This window comes from Nerophis lumbriciformis, linkage group LG04 (genome assembly GCF_033978685.3).
Source record: "Nerophis lumbriciformis linkage group LG04, RoL_Nlum_v2.1, whole genome shotgun sequence".
Lineage (NCBI taxonomy): Eukaryota > Metazoa > Chordata > Actinopteri > Syngnathiformes > Syngnathidae > Nerophis > Nerophis lumbriciformis.
The window spans coordinates 49,431,797-49,450,000 of record NC_084551.2 but is presented as its reverse complement, the minus strand read 5'-3'; the positions used below and the strand labels follow the sequence as shown (position 1 = coordinate 49,450,000).

The 18,204-nt window shown below is 38.8% G+C and overlaps 1 protein-coding gene across 2 annotated transcripts in view; it reads right to left on the bottom strand.

Annotated features, from left to right (window-relative positions):
* rftn1b (raftlin, lipid raft linker 1b) overlaps positions 1-11,962 on the bottom strand; it is a 346,988-nt gene extending 335,026 nt beyond the window's left edge. The window contains exon 1 of one of the 2 annotated variants that reach the window (XM_061956676.2): positions 11,576-11,962. The gene's annotated coding sequence lies outside the window, so the exon portion shown is untranslated. The other variant, XM_061956684.2, reaches the window with a different exon arrangement.
* Between the last annotated feature and the right edge of the window lie 6,242 nt (positions 11,963-18,204).

Sequence of the window (18,204 nt, the reverse complement as noted above, 5' to 3'; positions counted from 1 at the left end):
TATATATATATATATATATATATATATATATATATATATATAGTCACGATCAAAAGTTTACATACACTTGTAAAGAACATAATGTCATGGCTGTCTCAACCCCGCCCACCTCAACCTCCTCATGCTCTCTCAGGGAGAACATGTCCCAAATTCCAAGCTGCTGTTTTGAGGCATGTTAAAAAAAATAATGCACTTTGTGACATCAATAATAAATATGGCAGTGCCATGTTGGCATTTTTTTTTCCATAACTTGAGTTGATTTATTTTGGAAAACCTTGTTACATTGTTTAATGCATCCAGCGGGGCATCACAACAAAAATAGGCATAATAATGTGTTAATTCCACGACTGTATATATCGGTATCGGTTGATATCGGAATCGGTAATCAAGAGTTGGACAATATCGTAATATCTGATATCGGCAAAAAAGCCATTATCGGACATCTCTAATATATATACTGTATGTATATATATATATATATATATATATATATATATATATATATATATATATATGGGCAGCACGGTGACAGAGGGGTTAGTGCATCTGCCTCACAATACAAAGGTCCTGAGTAGTCTTGGGTTCAATCCCGGGCTCGGGATCTTTCTGTGTGGAGTTTGCATGTTCTCCCCGTGACTGCGTGGGTTCCCTCCGGGTACTCCGGCTTCCTCCCACCTCCAAAGACATGCACCTGGGGATAGGTTGATTGGCAACACTAAATTGGCCCTAGTGTGTGGATGTGAGTGTGAATGTTGTCTGTCTATCTGTGTTGGCCCTGCGATGAGGTGGCGACTTGTCCAGGGTGTACCCCGCCTTCCGCCCGATTGTAGCTGAGATAGGCTTCAGCGCCCCCCGCGACCCCAAAGGGAATAAGCGGTAGAAAATGGATGGATGGATATATATATATATATATATATATATATATATATATATATATATATATATATTTTTTTTTTTTTTTTTTTTTTAAGCTAAAACCTTCTAGATCAACTTCATATTCATCTGTCCATATAAGGCTTATATATATATATATATATATATATATATATATATATATATATATATATATATAAGCCTTATATGGACAGATGAATATGAAGTTGATCTAGAAGGTTTTAGCTTAAAAAAAAAAAATATATATATATATATATATATATATATATATATATATATATATATATATATATATATATATATATATATATATATATGGCTTTTATTGAAAAGCGCAACAAGTATGTTATGATTCCTGTCGTCTCGCCAGGCGAGCAAAACGAGAATAGTCAAAAGTGACGTCGATCAGATGAGCTTTTGGAGTATGAAAATAAAAAAGTATGGGAATCAGTCGTCAGACGCAGCAGAGGGGATGACATCGCTGTCAGGAGACGCGCCGCTCGGCAGGAAGAGCACGACTGGAGAAAGCAAACGCTGCGGCGTGTCATGTGATCATCACAAACAATTTAACATCCAGCACCGCAGACTCTATTCATTCACAATAAATCCACACTTAGTGGCTCTAAAATGCAACATAATCCCATCAGCAGCGTTTACACTGGTGTTGACACCCCCTGGGACGTGTTCATGAACGCTTGTTGATGTCGCTCCAAGCAAAACTGAGCACATTTTCCCCGTACTTTCTGCACCTTCATTTATTTGTGGCGGCCTGCCACGGATAGATTTGGGGCATCCTGTTAACTCCGCTCATACGCAGCTGCTCTGCCAGAGAATAAGAAGACATAGCAGAAGGGATCGGTGTTGCCAACTTAGCTACTTTGTCTCCATAGTCCGTATTCCAATACCACCTTTTTTTACTTTCGATAAGATACCAGTATTGATCCGATACAATATCAGCAGGAATCATATATACTTGTATTATTTTATTTATTCCGTTAGGAAAGGTTTGATCAGGCAAAATTAATCAAACAGAGAACAATGGTAGGTATGAAAACGCTAACGTATTTATTATTGATCGTCTGATATGGACGTATGCTGTCTTTTAAGTTGAAGAGGTGTGGTCATTTCTGTGACACCTAGTGGCCACAACAGTTGATTAGGTTAAGCTCATGACGCAGACACGTTTGTTACTGAATACTTCTTGCTTTACTCGCCGTGGAGACTTTGTATGTGTAAGTAATATGAAACTAGAACTATTTAAAACTTTTTTATATTGACAAATGTCATGTTTTAGACAATTCAGTAAGGAGAGTCTGGCTAGCTTGTGAGCTATTGTGTGCTTAGCTGCTGTGTAGCTGGTAGCTACTAGGAGATTATAGCCTACCATATTTACCTTTTGTAAATTGCCTATGTATTTGATTATATATATATATATATATATATATATATATATATATATATATATATATATATATATATATATATATATATATATATATATATATATATATATGTGTGTATATATAATATATATATATACATACATATGTATATATATATTTTATTTGATAATTTATACATACATACAAAAAAAATATATATATATATATATATATATATATATATTTTTTTTTTTTTTTTTTTAAACTTAATAATTATTGGAATTTTTGTAAGGAAAAAATATACATAGACCTGATTGGAAAAAATATACAGTAAATAGGTATCTAAACTCAAAAGAAAAAAAAGTATATTTGCATTTTGTACATAAATAATTTAAACAATACCAAAACACAACATTATATATATATATATATATATATATATATATATATATATATATATATATATATATATATATATATATATAGATTCAAAATATTTAACATTTTCCAAAAAATTCCAGCTTTTCCCGAAATTCCCAAATTTCCATGAAATTCCCATTGAAAATAATTTGACATTTTTCAAAGTTCCACAACTCCCACATTTTTCATCCGATTCAAACCGTTCCGAAATCAAACTGTTCAGCCTATTCGGCCATCGTGGGCTTTCCCTTGACAAATTCCAAAAATTCCCAGATTTCCATTTTCAAAACATCCACCATTTCCAAATTTTTCAACCCATTCAAACCATTCCACCTTCAACATATTCCACCATCCTGTACATTCAAACTATCATTTTGTATCACTATACATACATATATATATATATATGTATATATATATATATATATATATATATATATATATATATATATATATATATATATATATATATATATATATATATATATATATATTTAGCCCAACATAACAAGGGGGTAATAGCTCAACAATCCCTACGGCTTATAAAACGGTGCGGTGCGAGTCCTTTAGACCGGATGTACAAGTGCTGATCCGTCTTTTGGACGTCCATAGCGTTTCTACTCGTATGGATTCTTAATTCATCACTCCAAGCAATTTTTGTAAGTTTTACAATACAACTAAAACAATTCTTACTTACTAAACCGTCCCATGTGTGGTGTCTGGTAGGAGCGTTGTCATGCATATTTGTACGTGTTATCGTAATGTAATGTCGTTAGCGTTAGCTAATATGCTAACACGTTTACGAGTGTCTGTGTTAGCATTATTACCTTACAATGGCATTCTTTTGGTATTGTTTCAGTTTTGTAAAGACGTCACCGTGGAGTTATTGAGTCTGTTTAGCTGATTGGAGAGCTTGCTTGCGCAGCTAGTGGGTCCATGACGATGACTTCTGTTTTGTTTGATCAGCCGTTTTACTGCCGTGTTGCAGACTCCGTTTGGAAACAATTAAAGTATGTAAATAAACATTTATAGATAACATGTTTCACAACGTGTATTTCTGCGATTTATAGTCTTGTGCGGATAATATATGGAAAATATTTTTTTATTCTAATATTTATTTATGGCTTATAGTCCAGAAAATACGGTTCTTGAATAGTTACCTAATGGCAGACGACAATGCAGTTTAAAAACATGTGACAAATGATGTTGAAGGACAGTGGTTTTAAGTACAGTACTTGACACTCATGTATCGAACTTAAACATTTCAGTGGTATCGGATAAGAATGTAGAATCGTGGAAATTCACATGTATCGACTACTGACATCCTGGTATCGTGACAACCCTATACTTAGAACAGCATTAAAAAGTCATCATCGGCACCTCGAGGAGAATTTTTCTGCTCTGCGGGGGAGTCCGACATGTCAGGAAGTATTCACACATCTGGACCTCGGAGGGAGAAAAAAAAAAAAAAACTTTGCATTTTTGCGGTCGTCACAACCATTAGTGCAGCAATTACTTCACCTTTGACCTCGTAACGGTTTCCTGCGTCTCAGTGACACACACACACACACACACACACACACACACACACACACACGTGTGTACGATTGCTTACACGGCAAAAAAAGAGCTGACAAAATATAAGATATAAGACTGGATTTTAAGAAAAAAATACTAAAAACTAGTGAGTTCCTATGACTTAATTTAAAAAAAATGTTGGGTTAAAAAATAACCCAATTTTGGGTTAAATTTTTTCAACTCAACTTTTGCGTTTAATTATTTAACCCAAAAGTTGAGTTATGATAACTCAATGTTGGGTTATTCCCAACCAAACTATTGGGTTGAAATATTTAACCCAAAAGTTGAGTTATGATAACTTAATGTTGGGTTATTCCCAACCAAACTATTGGGTTGAAATATTTAACCCAAAAGTTGAGTTATGCTAACTCAATGTTGGGTGATTGAAAACAATGTTAATGAGATTAATCCATAATAAAATTCCCTCAAAAAAAAAAAGTAACTTTTTAATAACAATTTTTTAAAAATGCCTTTTACCCAAAAATGTGTCACTTGTTGAAAAACAACCCAAAAATGGTTCAAATTTTTGGAAAAAACATCAACTGAGTTCAAATAATACCCTTATAACCCCAAAAATGGGTCGCTCTTAGATGTAGACTTAGACTTAGACAAACTTTAATGATCCACAAGGGAATTTGTTCAAAATAAAAATAACTCCAAAATTGAACCCAACACTCGCAACTCATAAATTGGGTTATCAAAATAACCCAGCATTTTTTAGTGTGTAAATAAAGATTTGTTCATCTAGAAACTAGCAGGTTTTATAAGCTAGAAATAAGTATTTTATTCTGAAAACAAGCATCATTCAACTTGCAATTCTTAAAGTAAATATCATCGGCTTGTGGCGGAATCTTTAAACAAGATTTCGTAAAATAAATAAAATAATCTTATTTTATTGAACAGTAATTTTCTCATTTAAAAAAAAACAAACATTTTTACACTATAATAGACAACATATAATTATTCATGCCAAAATGAAGATTATGATGCAAAGTCAATGACGATACCTCCGAAACTTTACACTATATTTTGACACTAATATGTCTAAAATGATCATATATTGTACTATTATTATACCTTTTTCCACACAGCTCATTTGGCAACAATTAATCATATGAATATTAATTGTTCATACATCATAGTAGTCCTACTTGGTGCTTTTATTGTATTGCTTATTTCGTTATATTGTTTATTAGGGACCGCAATGTCTCTTTGGGACAGAGGACCCTATTGAATTTGTAAGGTTTTATTATTAGGGACCGCAGTGTCCCTTTGGGACAGAGGACCCTATTGTATTTCGTCCGTTTTATTATTATTATTCCGCCGTCTCTTTGAGCTGTAATTTCACCCCCTTAACATGCTTCAAAACTCACCATATTTGACACACAAATCAGGACTAGCGAAAATTGCCATCTAATAAAAAAAAATAAAAAATAAAAAAAACTCAAAATTGCGCTCTAGCGCCCCCTAGGAAAAAACACAGACAAAACTGCTTGCAACTTCCGGTAGAAATGTCGTAGAGACATGAAACAAAAACCTCTAGGTAGGTCTGACTTAGACTTAGATTTCATACATTGACATCCTTCAGCAAAAATCAACAGGAAGTTGGCAATTCCCCCTTCAGAACAAAAGTTTACTAAAAAGTCACTTTTGCCTCTTTGTGCTGTAATTTGACCCCCTTAACATGCTTCAAAACTCACCAAACTGGACACACACACCAGGACTGGTAAAAATTACGATCTAATAAAAAAACAACAACCCCAAAACCCAAAATTGCGCTCTAGCGCCCCCTAGGAAGAAAACACAAACACAACTGCTCCGAGGAAGAAAACTCAGACAAAACTGTCTGTAACTTCCAGTAAGAAGGTCCTAGAGACATGAAAACCTCTATGTAGGTCTCACTTAGACCTACATTTCATATATTGACAACCCCCAGCAAAAATCAACAGGAAGTTTGCAATTCCCCCTTCAAAACAAAAGTTTTGTAAAAACCGGTCAACTTTTTTCAAACATTATCTTGTCTGAGCGCGTTTGTCGTGTTGGCTTCAAACTAGCACAGGAGAGAGATTGAACCCTTCTGATTAAAAGTTGACCAAAGAGTTTTAAATACTCCTCCGGTTTGGATTTTTTGCGCCGTCAAAGTCGGTTCCGTCCATCGCTGCTTGCAGCTTTAATTATTCTTTATTATACCGCCGCCTCTTTGAGCTTTAACTTGACCCTCTTAACATGCTTCAAAACTCACCATATTTGACACATATATCAGGACTGGCAAAAATTGCCATCTAACAATAAAACCAAACCCCAAAACTCAAAATTGCGCTCTAGCGCCCCCTAGGAAAAAACACAGACAAAACGGCTTGTAACTTCCAGTAGGAATATCGTAGAGACATGAAACAAAAACTGCTATGTAGGTCTGACTTAGACCTAGATTTCATACAATATCATCCTTCAGCAAAAATCAACAGGAAGTTGGCAATTCCCCCTTCAAAACAAAAATTTCGTAAAAACAGTCATTTTTGCCTCTTTGAGCTGTAATTTGACTCCCTTAACATGCTTCAAAACTCACCAAACTGGACACACACATCAGGATTGGCGGAAATTGCGATCTAATAAAAAACCAAACCCGGAAACTCAAAATTGCTCTCTAGCGCCCCCTAGGAATAAAACACAGACAAAACTGCTCCTAGGAAGAAAACACAGACAAAACTGCTTGTAACTTCCGGTAGGAATGTCGTAGAGACATGAAAAAAAAACCTCTATGTAGGTCTCACTCACACCTACATTTCATTCAAAATCAACAGGAAGTTTGCAATTCCCCATTCAAAACAAAAGTGGGGTCAAAACAGTCACCTTTTTTTTAAACATTATCTCCTCTGAGCGCGTTTGTCGTTTCGGCTTCAAACTAGCACAGGAGAGAGATTGAACCCTTCTGATTAAAAATTGATGAAATAGTTTTCATAACTGCTCCGGTTTGGATTTTACAAGCCTTCAAAGAACCGCTGTGCTGATGCTGCTGCGCTGCTGCCGTCTCAAGTTTCACAACTCCCACATTTGTTATCCGATTGAAACCGTTCCAACTTCAAACTGTTCAGCCTAGTCGGGAATTGCGGGATTTTTCTTGACAAATTCCCAAAAATCTCAGATTTCCCAGACTTCCAACATTTTTCCCATTAAAAAATGAATTGGCCATTTTTCAAACTTCCACCATTTCCACATTTTTCAAACCATTCCACCTTCAACACATTCCACTCATGCTGGACATTCAAACTATCATTTTTAAAATTCCAGGAAATCCCAGAATTTCTGTTTTTTCAAACCTTTTTTTTCACCTTTTTTTCTGGCGACTACTCCTTCCACATTTTTCAACCCACTTCAACCGTTCCACCGTCCAAACATTCCTCTTAATCAGGACCAAAAAAAACTGGAAACATTTGCGGTTTTCCTGAAATTCCAGGAATTCTGTAATACAATTTCTCAATTAAAAATGTTACTACTTCAATATTCCTCGACCGGTTTGAAAAATTCCAACACCAACTCATTCACAACATTCAAAACATTTCATTAAAAAAAAAATTCCCGCTTTTCCCGAAATTCCCAAATGTCCATGAAATTCCCATTGAAAAGAATGGGACATTAATCAAAGTTTCACAACTCCCACATTTTGTATCCGATTGAAACTTCAAACTGTTCAGCCTATTCGGGAATCGTGGGCTTTCTCTTGAAAAATTCCAAAAAATCTCAGGTTTCCCAGAATTTTTCCCATTGAAAATGAATTGGCCACTTTTCAAACTACCACCATTTCCACATTTTTCAATCGATTCAAACCATTCCACCTTCAACACATTCCACTCATCCTGGACATTCAAACTATTATTTTCAAAATTCCAGGAATTCCCGTTTAAAAAAAAAAAAAAATCACCCTTTTTCCTGGCGACTTCTCCTTCCACATTTTTCAACCCACTTCAACCGTTCCACCGTCCAAACATTCCTCTTAATCAGGACCAAAAAAAAGGTTTTTTTTAAACTGGAAACATTTGCGGTTTTCCTGAAATTCCAGGAATTCCATAATACCATTTCTCAATTAAAAATGTTACTACTTCAACATTTCTCGACCGGTTTGAAAAATTCCAACACCAACTCATTCACAACATTCAAAACATTTCATTAAAAAAAATTCCTGCTTTTCCCGAAATTCCCAAATTTCCATGAAATTCCCATTGAAAAGAATGGGACATTTTTCAAAGTTTCACAACTCCCACATTTTGTATCCGATTGAAACCGTTTCAACCTCAAACTGTTCATCCTATTCGGGAATTGCGGGCTTTTTCTTGACAAATTCCCAAAAATCTCAGATTTCCCAGAATTCCGGAATGTTTCCCATTCAAAATTAGATGGCCGCTTTTCAAACTTCCACCATTTCCATATTTTTCAATCGATTCAAACCATTCCACCTTCAACACATTCCACTCATGCTGGACATTCAAACTATCATTTTTCAAAATTCCAGGAATTTCCAGAATTCACATTTTTTCAAGCTTTTTTTCACCCTTTTTTCTGGCGACTTCTCCTTCCACATTTTTCAACCCACTTCAACCGTTACACCGTCCAAACATTCCTCTTAATCAGGACAAAAAACAAAATTTTTTTTTTAATCTGGAAAGATTTGCGGTTTTCCTGAAATTCCAGGAATTCTGTAATACAATTTCTCAATTAAAAATGTTACTACTTCAATATTCCTCGACCGGTTTTAAAAATTCCAACACCAACTCATTCACAACATTCAAAACATTTCATTAAAAAAAAATTCCCGCTTTTCCCAAAATTCCCAAATGTCCATGAAATTCCCATTGAAAAGAACGGGACATTTTTCAAAGTTGCACAACTCCCACATTTTTCATCCGATTCAAACCGTTTTAACTTCAAAATTCTGGGAATCGCAAGCTTTCTCTTGAAAAATTCCAAATGTCTCAGATTTCCCAGAATTTTTCCAATTGAAAATGAATTGGCCACTTTTCAAACTATCACCATTTCCACATTTTTAAATCGATTCAAACCATTCCACCTTCAACACATTCCACTCATACTGGACATTCAAACTATCATTTTCAAAATTCCAGGAATTCCTGTTTTTTCAAAAAAAAATTCACCCTTTTTCCTGGCGACTTCTTTCTCTATATTTTTCAACCCACTTCAACCGTTCCACCATCCAAACATTCCTCTTAATCAGGACAACAACAAAAAAGTTTTTTTTTAAACTGGAAACATTTGCGGTTTTCCTGAAATTCCAGGAATTCCATAATACCATTTCTCAATTAAAAATGTTACTACTTCAACAATTCTCGACCGGTTTGAAAAATTCCAACACCAACTCATTCACAACATTCAAAACATTTCATTAAAAAAAAATTCTCGCTTTTCCCGAAATTCCCAAATGTCCATGAATTTCCCATTGAAAAGAATGGGACATTTTTCAAAGTTTCACAACTCCCACATTTTTTATCCAATTGAAACCGTTCCAACTTCAAACTGTTCAGCCTATTCGGGAATTGCGGGCTTTCTCTTGAAACATTCCAAATGTCTCAGATTTCCCAGAATTATTCCAATTGAAAATGAATTGGCCACTTTTCAAACTACCACCATTTCCACATTTTTCAATCGATTCAAACCATTCCACCTTCAACACATTCCATTGATACTGGACATTTAAACTATAATTTTCAAAATTCCAGGAATTCCCAGAATTCCCGTTTTTTTTTCAAACCTTTCTTCATCCTATTTTCTGGCGAATACTCCTTCGACATTTTTCAACGCACTTCAACCGTTCCACCGTCCAAACATTCCTCTTAATCAGGATTTAAAAAAAAGTTTTCTTTTTTTTATCTGGAAAAATGTGTGGTTTTCCTGAAATTCCAGGAATTCCGTAATACCATTTCTCAATTAAAAATGTTACTACTTCAATATTCCTCGACCGGTTTGCAAAATTCCAACACCAACTCATTCACAACATTCAAAACATTTCATTAAAAAAAATTCCCGCTTTTCCCCAAATTCCCAAATGTCCATGAAATTCCCATTGAAAAGAATGGGACATTTTTCAAAGTTTCACAACTCCCACATTTTTTATCCGATTGAAACCGTTCCAACTTCAAACTGTTCAGCCTATTCGGGAATCGCGGGCTTTCTCTTGAAAAATTCCAAATGTCTCAGATTTCCCAGAATTTTTCCAATTGAAAATGAATTGGCCACTTTTCAAACTACCACCATTTCCACATTTTTCAATCGATTGAAATCATTCCACCTTCAACACATTCCACACATACTGGACATTTAAACTATCATTTTCAAAATTCCAGGAATTCCCAGAATTCCCGTTTTTTTTCCAAACCTTTTTTCACCCTATTTTCTGGCGACTACTCCTTCCACATTTTTAACCCACTTCAACTGCTCCACCATCCAAACATTCCTCTTAATCAGAACAAAAAAAACTTTTTTTTTTTTTTATCTGGAAACATTTGCGGTTTTCCTGAAATTCCAGGAATTCCGTAATACCATTTCTAAATTAAAGATGTTACTTCAATATTCCTCGACCGGTTTGCAAAATTCCAACACCAACTCATTCACAACATTCAAAACATATCATTAAAAAAATTCCCGCTTTTCCCGAAATTCCCAAATTTCGATTGAAAAAAATTAGACATTTTTCAAAGTTCCACAACTCCCACATTTTTCATCCGATTCAAACCGTTCCAACTTCAAAATATTCAGCCTGTTCACGTATTGCGTGCTGTAATTCAACAATCAGTCATTTTGAAGTTCACATTCATTCTCACGCAATTCCTTCAGGAATTGCTTCATCTAGTTCAGTGTTGATATTTGACTGGGGCCCCGGGCCCCTCTGTAGTGGACAACTTGGGCCCCAGGTCAAACAGGTTGCGAACATAACAAAGCTATTTTCTACGTCCACTGCAGAGGACGGTTGACGACAACAACAACAACAACAACAACAACAAGTCGGCAAGCTGGAAGTAATTAAGTGCACTTTTGCACACTCTCACCCTCCCTCGGCGTGTTATTCCACCTTTGACCTCCACGCACACAAAAAACGGTGGGGGTAGTCACGTGTGATTGGATCCAGGTTCGGTACCCGTCCCTTCAAGTCACGTGACCGCCAAAGCGAAACCGAACGACGACTAACTCGTCAACTTTTCTTCTTTTTTTTTTTTGTTGTTGTTGTATTTTTGTCCCCAAAAAAACAAAAAAAAAGTGTTAAAAGATCCGCTTGAGCGCGCGCGCGAACTTACCTGGGTCGAAGTTGCGTGCGTGCGCGCGGAGGCAGCGTCACGCGCAGCGAAGCATCGGCGTTGAAGGAGGCAAGGGGTTAGGAGGCGAGGACGCGAAGAAGGTTCCGAGATTCTCCGTGTCCGTGCGCTGCTCAGAACCAGGCAGAAACAAGAGTGCGTGGACGGGGAAAGCACGTCCTGTCACGTTGTTGTTTTTTTACCCACGCGTGCGTCCTTCCTTTCTTCCCTTCCCTTCCCTTCCCTTCCTTCCTTCCTTCCCTTGTGTCCTTGACTCCTTCCCCCGTCACGCTCTCTCTCTTTCTCTCGCTTTCTCCGTCAAGACGCGCGTGCGCGTGGCGGCGTGGAGCAAAAGTGATGGGACTTGTGACCCGCCAGAGTCCGCGTCTGCTCCGGTTCCACGCGAGTGGACGAATAGACTCCATCTGCGCAGACGTGAGGGGAGGGCGGGAGGAAAGGGGGGGTTGAAGGGGGAGGAGGAGGGAGGAAATACCAGCCCTGGAGGGAGGGGTGAATATACTAATATTATTTACCAGAAAGTTGTGTTCAATAAATTACATTTATGCATATTTTTATTGAGGCGAGGCACGTTTGTTAGGGACAATGAAATGAAGCCATAAAAAAACAATCACACTTCAAATGAAGGTGGTTCTCCAACTTTTTCCATCAAGTACCACCTCGAAAAAAACACCTCCAGGTACCACCGTCATGAGCAAAATGGAAATACAGTAGCGTAGTAGGCCTAAGTATTCATCAAAAACAAGGCAGATGTTTTACAAACCCTGTTTCCATATGAGTTGGGAAATTGTGTTAGATATAGAATACAATGATTTGCAAATCCTTTTCAACCCATATTCAATTGAATGCACTACAAAGACAACATATTTGATGTTCAAACTCATAAACTTCATGTTTCTTTTGCAAATGATAATTAACTTAGAATTTCATGGCTGCAACACGTGCCAAAGAAGTTGGGAAAGGGCATGTTCACCACTGTGTTACATGGCCTTTCCTTTTAACAACACTCAGTAAACGTTTAGGAACTGAGGAGACACATTTTTGAAGCTTCTCAGGTGGAATTCTTTCCCATTCTTGCTTGATGTACAGCTTAAGTTGTTCAACAGTACGGGGATCTCCTTTGTGGTATTTTAGGCTTCATAATGCGCCACCCATTTTCAATGGGAGACAGGTCTGGACTACAGGCAGGCCAGTCTAGTACCCGCACTCTTTTACTATGAAGCCACGTTGATGTAACACGTGGCTTGGCATTGTCTTGCTGAAATAAGCAGGGGCGTCCATGGTAACGCTGCTTGGAGGGCAACATATGGTGCTCCAAAACCTGTATGCACCTTTCAGCATTAATGGTGCCTTCACAGATGTGTAAGTTACCCATGTCTTGGGCACTAATACACCCCCATACCATCACAGATGCTGGCTTTTACACTTTGCGCCTATAACAATCCGGATGGTTATTTTCCTCTTTGGTCCGGAGGACACGACGTCCACAATTTCCATAAACAATTTGAAATGTGGACTCGTCAGACCACAGAACACTTTTCCACTTTGTATCAGTCCATCTTAGATGAGCTCAGGCCCAGCGAAGCCGACGGCGTTTCTGGGTGTTGTTGATAAACGGTTTTCGCCTTGCATAGGAGAGTTTTAACTTGCACTTACAGATGTAGCGACCAACTGTAGTTACTGACAGTGGGTTTCTGAAGTGTTCCTGAGCCCATGTGGTGATATCCTTTACAGACTGATGTCGCTTGTTGATGCAGTACAGCCTGAGGGATCGAAGGTCACGGGCTTAGCTGCTTACGTGCAGTGATTTCTCCAGATTCTCTGAACCCTTTGATGATATTACGGACCGTAGATGGTGAAATCCCTAAATTCCTTGCAACAGCTGGTTGAGAAAGGTTTTTCTTAAACTGTTCAACAATTTACTCACGCATTTGTTGACAAAGTAGTGACCCTCGCCCCATCCTTGTTTGTGAATGACTGAGCATTTCATGGAATCTACTTTTATACCCAATCATGGCACCCACCTGTTCCCAATTTGCCTGTTCACCTGTGGGATGTTCCAAATAAGTCTTTGATGAGCATTCCTCAACTTTATCAGTATTTATTGCCACCTTTCCCAACTTCTTTGTCACGTGTTGCTGGCATCAAATTCTAAAGTTAATGATTTGCAAAAAAGCATTTTTTTTATCAGTTTGAACATCAAATATGTTGTCTTCGTAGCATATTCAACTGAATATGGGTTGAAAATTATTTGCAAATCATTGTATTCCGTTTATATTTACATCTAACACAATTTCCCAACTCATATGGAAACGGGGTTCGTATTTACAAAGTATACTTCATATTTTTTTCACCAATGATGCTCCATGTACAGTACATGTCTACAGTCGGCGTACCACTACCACCGGTTGTGGGTAAAATAATTTCAGCTGTCAGGCGGGATTTGAACATTGCCAGAGTTGAGGACTGTGTCACAACTTCTGGAAGACTATTTCGGATTTTTGGGGGCATTAAAAAACTGCAACTGACTCCAGGCACCGGCAGGAGACCACTCCCTAAGGTTCTCGGAGCCCGAGATGGTTCATATGGTTCCAACATAGAGGTGTCCAAAGTGTAACCCGGGGGACGATTTGCGGCCAGAAGCTCGTTGTTTTATGTCATGATCCGTGGTCCAGATCATGTTTTTGTTATGTTCTGTTTAGAGATGTCCGATATCGGCCTGCCGATATTATCGGCCGATAAATGCATTAAAATGTAATATCGGAAATTATCGGTATCGTTTTTTAATTATCGGTATTGTTTTTTTTTGTTTAGTTTTCTAATTAAATCAACATAAAAAACACAAGATACACTTACAATTAGTGCACCAACCCAAAAAACCCATTTACACTCATTCACACAAAAGGGTTGTTTCTTTCTGTTATTAATATTCTGGTTCCTACATTATATATCAATATATATCAATGCAGTCTGCAAGGGATACAGTCCGTAAGCACACATGATTGTGGGTGCTGCTGGTCCACTAATAGTACTAACCTTTAACAGTTAATTTAACTAATTTTCATTAATTACTAGTTTCTATGTAACTGTTTTTATATTGTTTTACTTTCTTTTTTATTCAAGAAAATGTTTTTAATTTATTTATCTTTTATTTTATTATTTTTTAACCATACCTGGTTGTCCAAATTAGGCATAATAATGTGTTCATTCCACGACTGTATATATCGGTATCGGTTGATATCGGTATCGGTAATTAAAGAGTTGGACAATATCGGAATATCGGATATCGGCAAAAAGACATTATCGGACATCCCTAGTTCTGTTAGTTTTGGACACTTTTAGTTCCTGTTTGACACCTGAGTTTGTTTTAGTTACCATGGCTACTTATGATTTTCACCTGCCTCTGGTGTTCGGGACGCGCACCTGCTGCTAATCAGAGGACTATTTAAGCCTGCCTTTGCCAGTCGGTCGTCCTGGCATCATTAGTTGTTTGCCTCATGCCTGGACTACGTAAGTCTTAGTTGTTTCACGCCACAGTTTAGTATTGCTTTCATGCCACAGTTTCGTGTTTGTTCTATGCCATAGTTAATGCTAGTTGTTTCATGCCACAGTTTCGTGTTTGTTTCATGCCACAGTTTCGTGAGGTTCAAGTCTATAGTTTCATGTCCTAAGTTTTTGCCTTTGCTTCCGCGTGCGGTAGGCACTTTCTATTTTTGTACCCTTTTGAGTTTTGGGAAATAAATATGTTCCTACCTGCACGCCTTGTCCAGAATAGTCACTTTGCATCCTGGGAGAACAAACCTTGCCGCAAGCTGCGACCCCCCCCGTCGTGACAATACATATATATATATATATATATATATATATATATATATATATTTTATTTTATTTTATTTTTTTTGTGGAATAAAAGATACAGGTAAAATGTAAAAATACTATTATATATATATATATATATATATATATATATATATATATATATATATATATATATATATATATATATATATATATATATATATATATATATATATATATTGTGGTACCTGATTCTCACCAAGACACAGGATTGGTTTTGCAGCAAGCCGAAAATGGCATTTATTGTACAAGTGTTTTTAGGAAGGGCGGGGTGTGGAATCAGAAAACTTAAAGTGTCCAATAATAAACATAAATATCTCCCATCTGGGGCTCTCAGTCCTTCACACAGCACACTTCCTTAAAGGTCAAAGGTCATTGCCTATCAAACAAGAGAAAACATAGTTTCAGAAAACATTTCCCTAATAATGTCATTAATGGGGAAATAGTGGATGTCTCACTTACCGCCTGATGCACCTGCCTTGACACAGAGGAGAGCCAGACCTGAATGAGGCAGAGTTAAGAACAGTTTGTAGCTGGGCCCCACCTGGCCGCACAGCTGGTGGCACTTCAGGCTGATTGAGCAGGTACAGGGGAAAGTACCGCCCCTCGATGATGCGGCCAAGACTGGGGCGTTGTCCTCTGTGTTCCACTCTGCCTCCATGCCCTGGCTCCTCCCCTGTGAGGTGCCTACCTGTCAGGCGGTGCCTGAGTGAGACTCCACATATCCCCCCCTAAGCTCGCCGGTCGGTCCGGGAGCTTCTTTGTCCTCTTCATAGAGGCGGGACATGGCGTCTGCATGTGGGATCGCCTTCCCAGGCCGATATTCCACGGTGAAGTGGTAATTCTGTAGTTCCAGGAACCAGCGTGTGACGCGATCGTTTCGATCCTTATTTGTGGACATCCACTTCAAGGGGGCGTGGTCTGTCACCAAGGTGAAGGTCCTACCCCATAGGTAGTAGCGGAGGTGGTGTATTGCCCATTTGACTGCCAAGCACTCCTTTTCCACTGTGGCATAGTTTCGCTCATGGCTCTGGAGCTTCCGACTAATAAATGTCACTGGGTGCTCTTCTCCATCCACGAGCTGGGCGAGCACAGCTCCAATTCCCGTGCCTGAGGCGTCAGTGTGGAGGATGAACGGCTGGCTGAAGTCGGGGGCTTTCAACACCGGTTCTTCACATAGGGCTTTCTTCAACATGTTGAAGGCAGTCTCGGCCTCAGCCGTCCAGGTGACATGATGGGGCAATTTGTTCCGTGTCAGTTCATACATCGGTGTTGCAATCGTAGAGAAATTTTTAATAAACTTTTGATAATATGATACCAGGCCAATAAATGATTTTACTTGCTTTTTCGTCAAGGGTCGGGGCCATTCCCTGATGCGCTACACTTTGCGGGCCTGGGGTTTTACGCAGCCTCTTCCTATGGTGTAGCCAAGATAATCAGTCTCAGTCAGACCCACTCGGCACTTCTTAGCGTTGACAGTCAGTCCGGCACGTCTCAGGGCTTCCTAGGACTGCGTCGAGATGCTGGAGATGGAGAGACCAGCTGGTGCTGTGAATCACAATATCGTCTAGGTAGGCGGCTGCGTATTCTTGGTGGGGCCGTAGAACTCGGTCCATCATCCTCTGGAATGTTGCCGGGGCCCCGTGTATCCCGAACGGTAAGACAGTATATTGGAACAGCCCCTCGGGTGTGGAGAAAGCCATTTTAGGTTTCGCCCTTTCCGTCAATGGCACCTGCCAGTAGCCCTTGGTCAGGTCCAGGGTGCCGATGAAACGAGCAGGTCCGAGCCGCTCTATCAGCTCATCTACTCTGGGCATGGGATAAGCGTCATACAGTGAAATCTCATTCAATTTGCGAAAGTCATTACAAAATCTCAGGGACCCGTCTGGTTTTGGCACAACAACAATTGGGCTGGACCATGGACTATGGGATTCTTCTATTACTCCAAGTTCTAACATTTTCTTTACCTCTTCTTTTATAGCCGCCCGCCTGGCTTCTGGGATTCGGTAGGGCCTTTGTCTTATCACCTTTCCGGGTTTGGTCTCAATGTCATGTTTGATCGCCTGGGTCCTTCCAGGCAATTCCGAGAGGCGGTCCTGGTTCCGTCCCAGAAGTTCCTTCACCTCCTGTTTTTGGGACGGGGAGAGGTCCTCTCCTATAGGTACCGGGGGAGTGGTCTGGGGAGAGGGTGCAGTTAAAAACGCAGTAGATGGCAACGGCTCTGCCGCATGACATTTTTTCAGAATATTTACATGGTAAATTTGGTGACCTTTCCGCCGGCCTGGCTGGTTTACCTTGTAGTTGACGGGGCCCATTCTCTCAATTACCTCGTAAGGCCCCTGCCATCTGGCCAAGAACTTGCACTCGCTGGACGGAACTAATACCAGCACTTTTTCCCCAACTTGGAACTCTCGGAGTGTGGCACCTCTGTTATACGTTTTCGCCTGTTCTCTTTGGGCTTTTTCCATATGTTCTCTTACCATGGGCCAGATTTTGCGAGCCCGGGCTTGTAGTTGGGCGACATGGTCGATCACACTGCGGTGTGGCGAGGGTTGGTTCTCCCAGGTCTCTTTCGCAATGTCCAGCACGCCTCGGGGACGTCGGCCATAGACAAGCTCAAAGGGGGAGAAGCCAGTGGACGCCTGGGGAACCGCTCTGATGGCAAAGAGGACATATGGAATGAGGTGATCCCAGTCTTTCCCGTCTTCGTCGGCTACTTTTTTTAGCATCTTCTTCAACGTACAGTTGAAACGTTC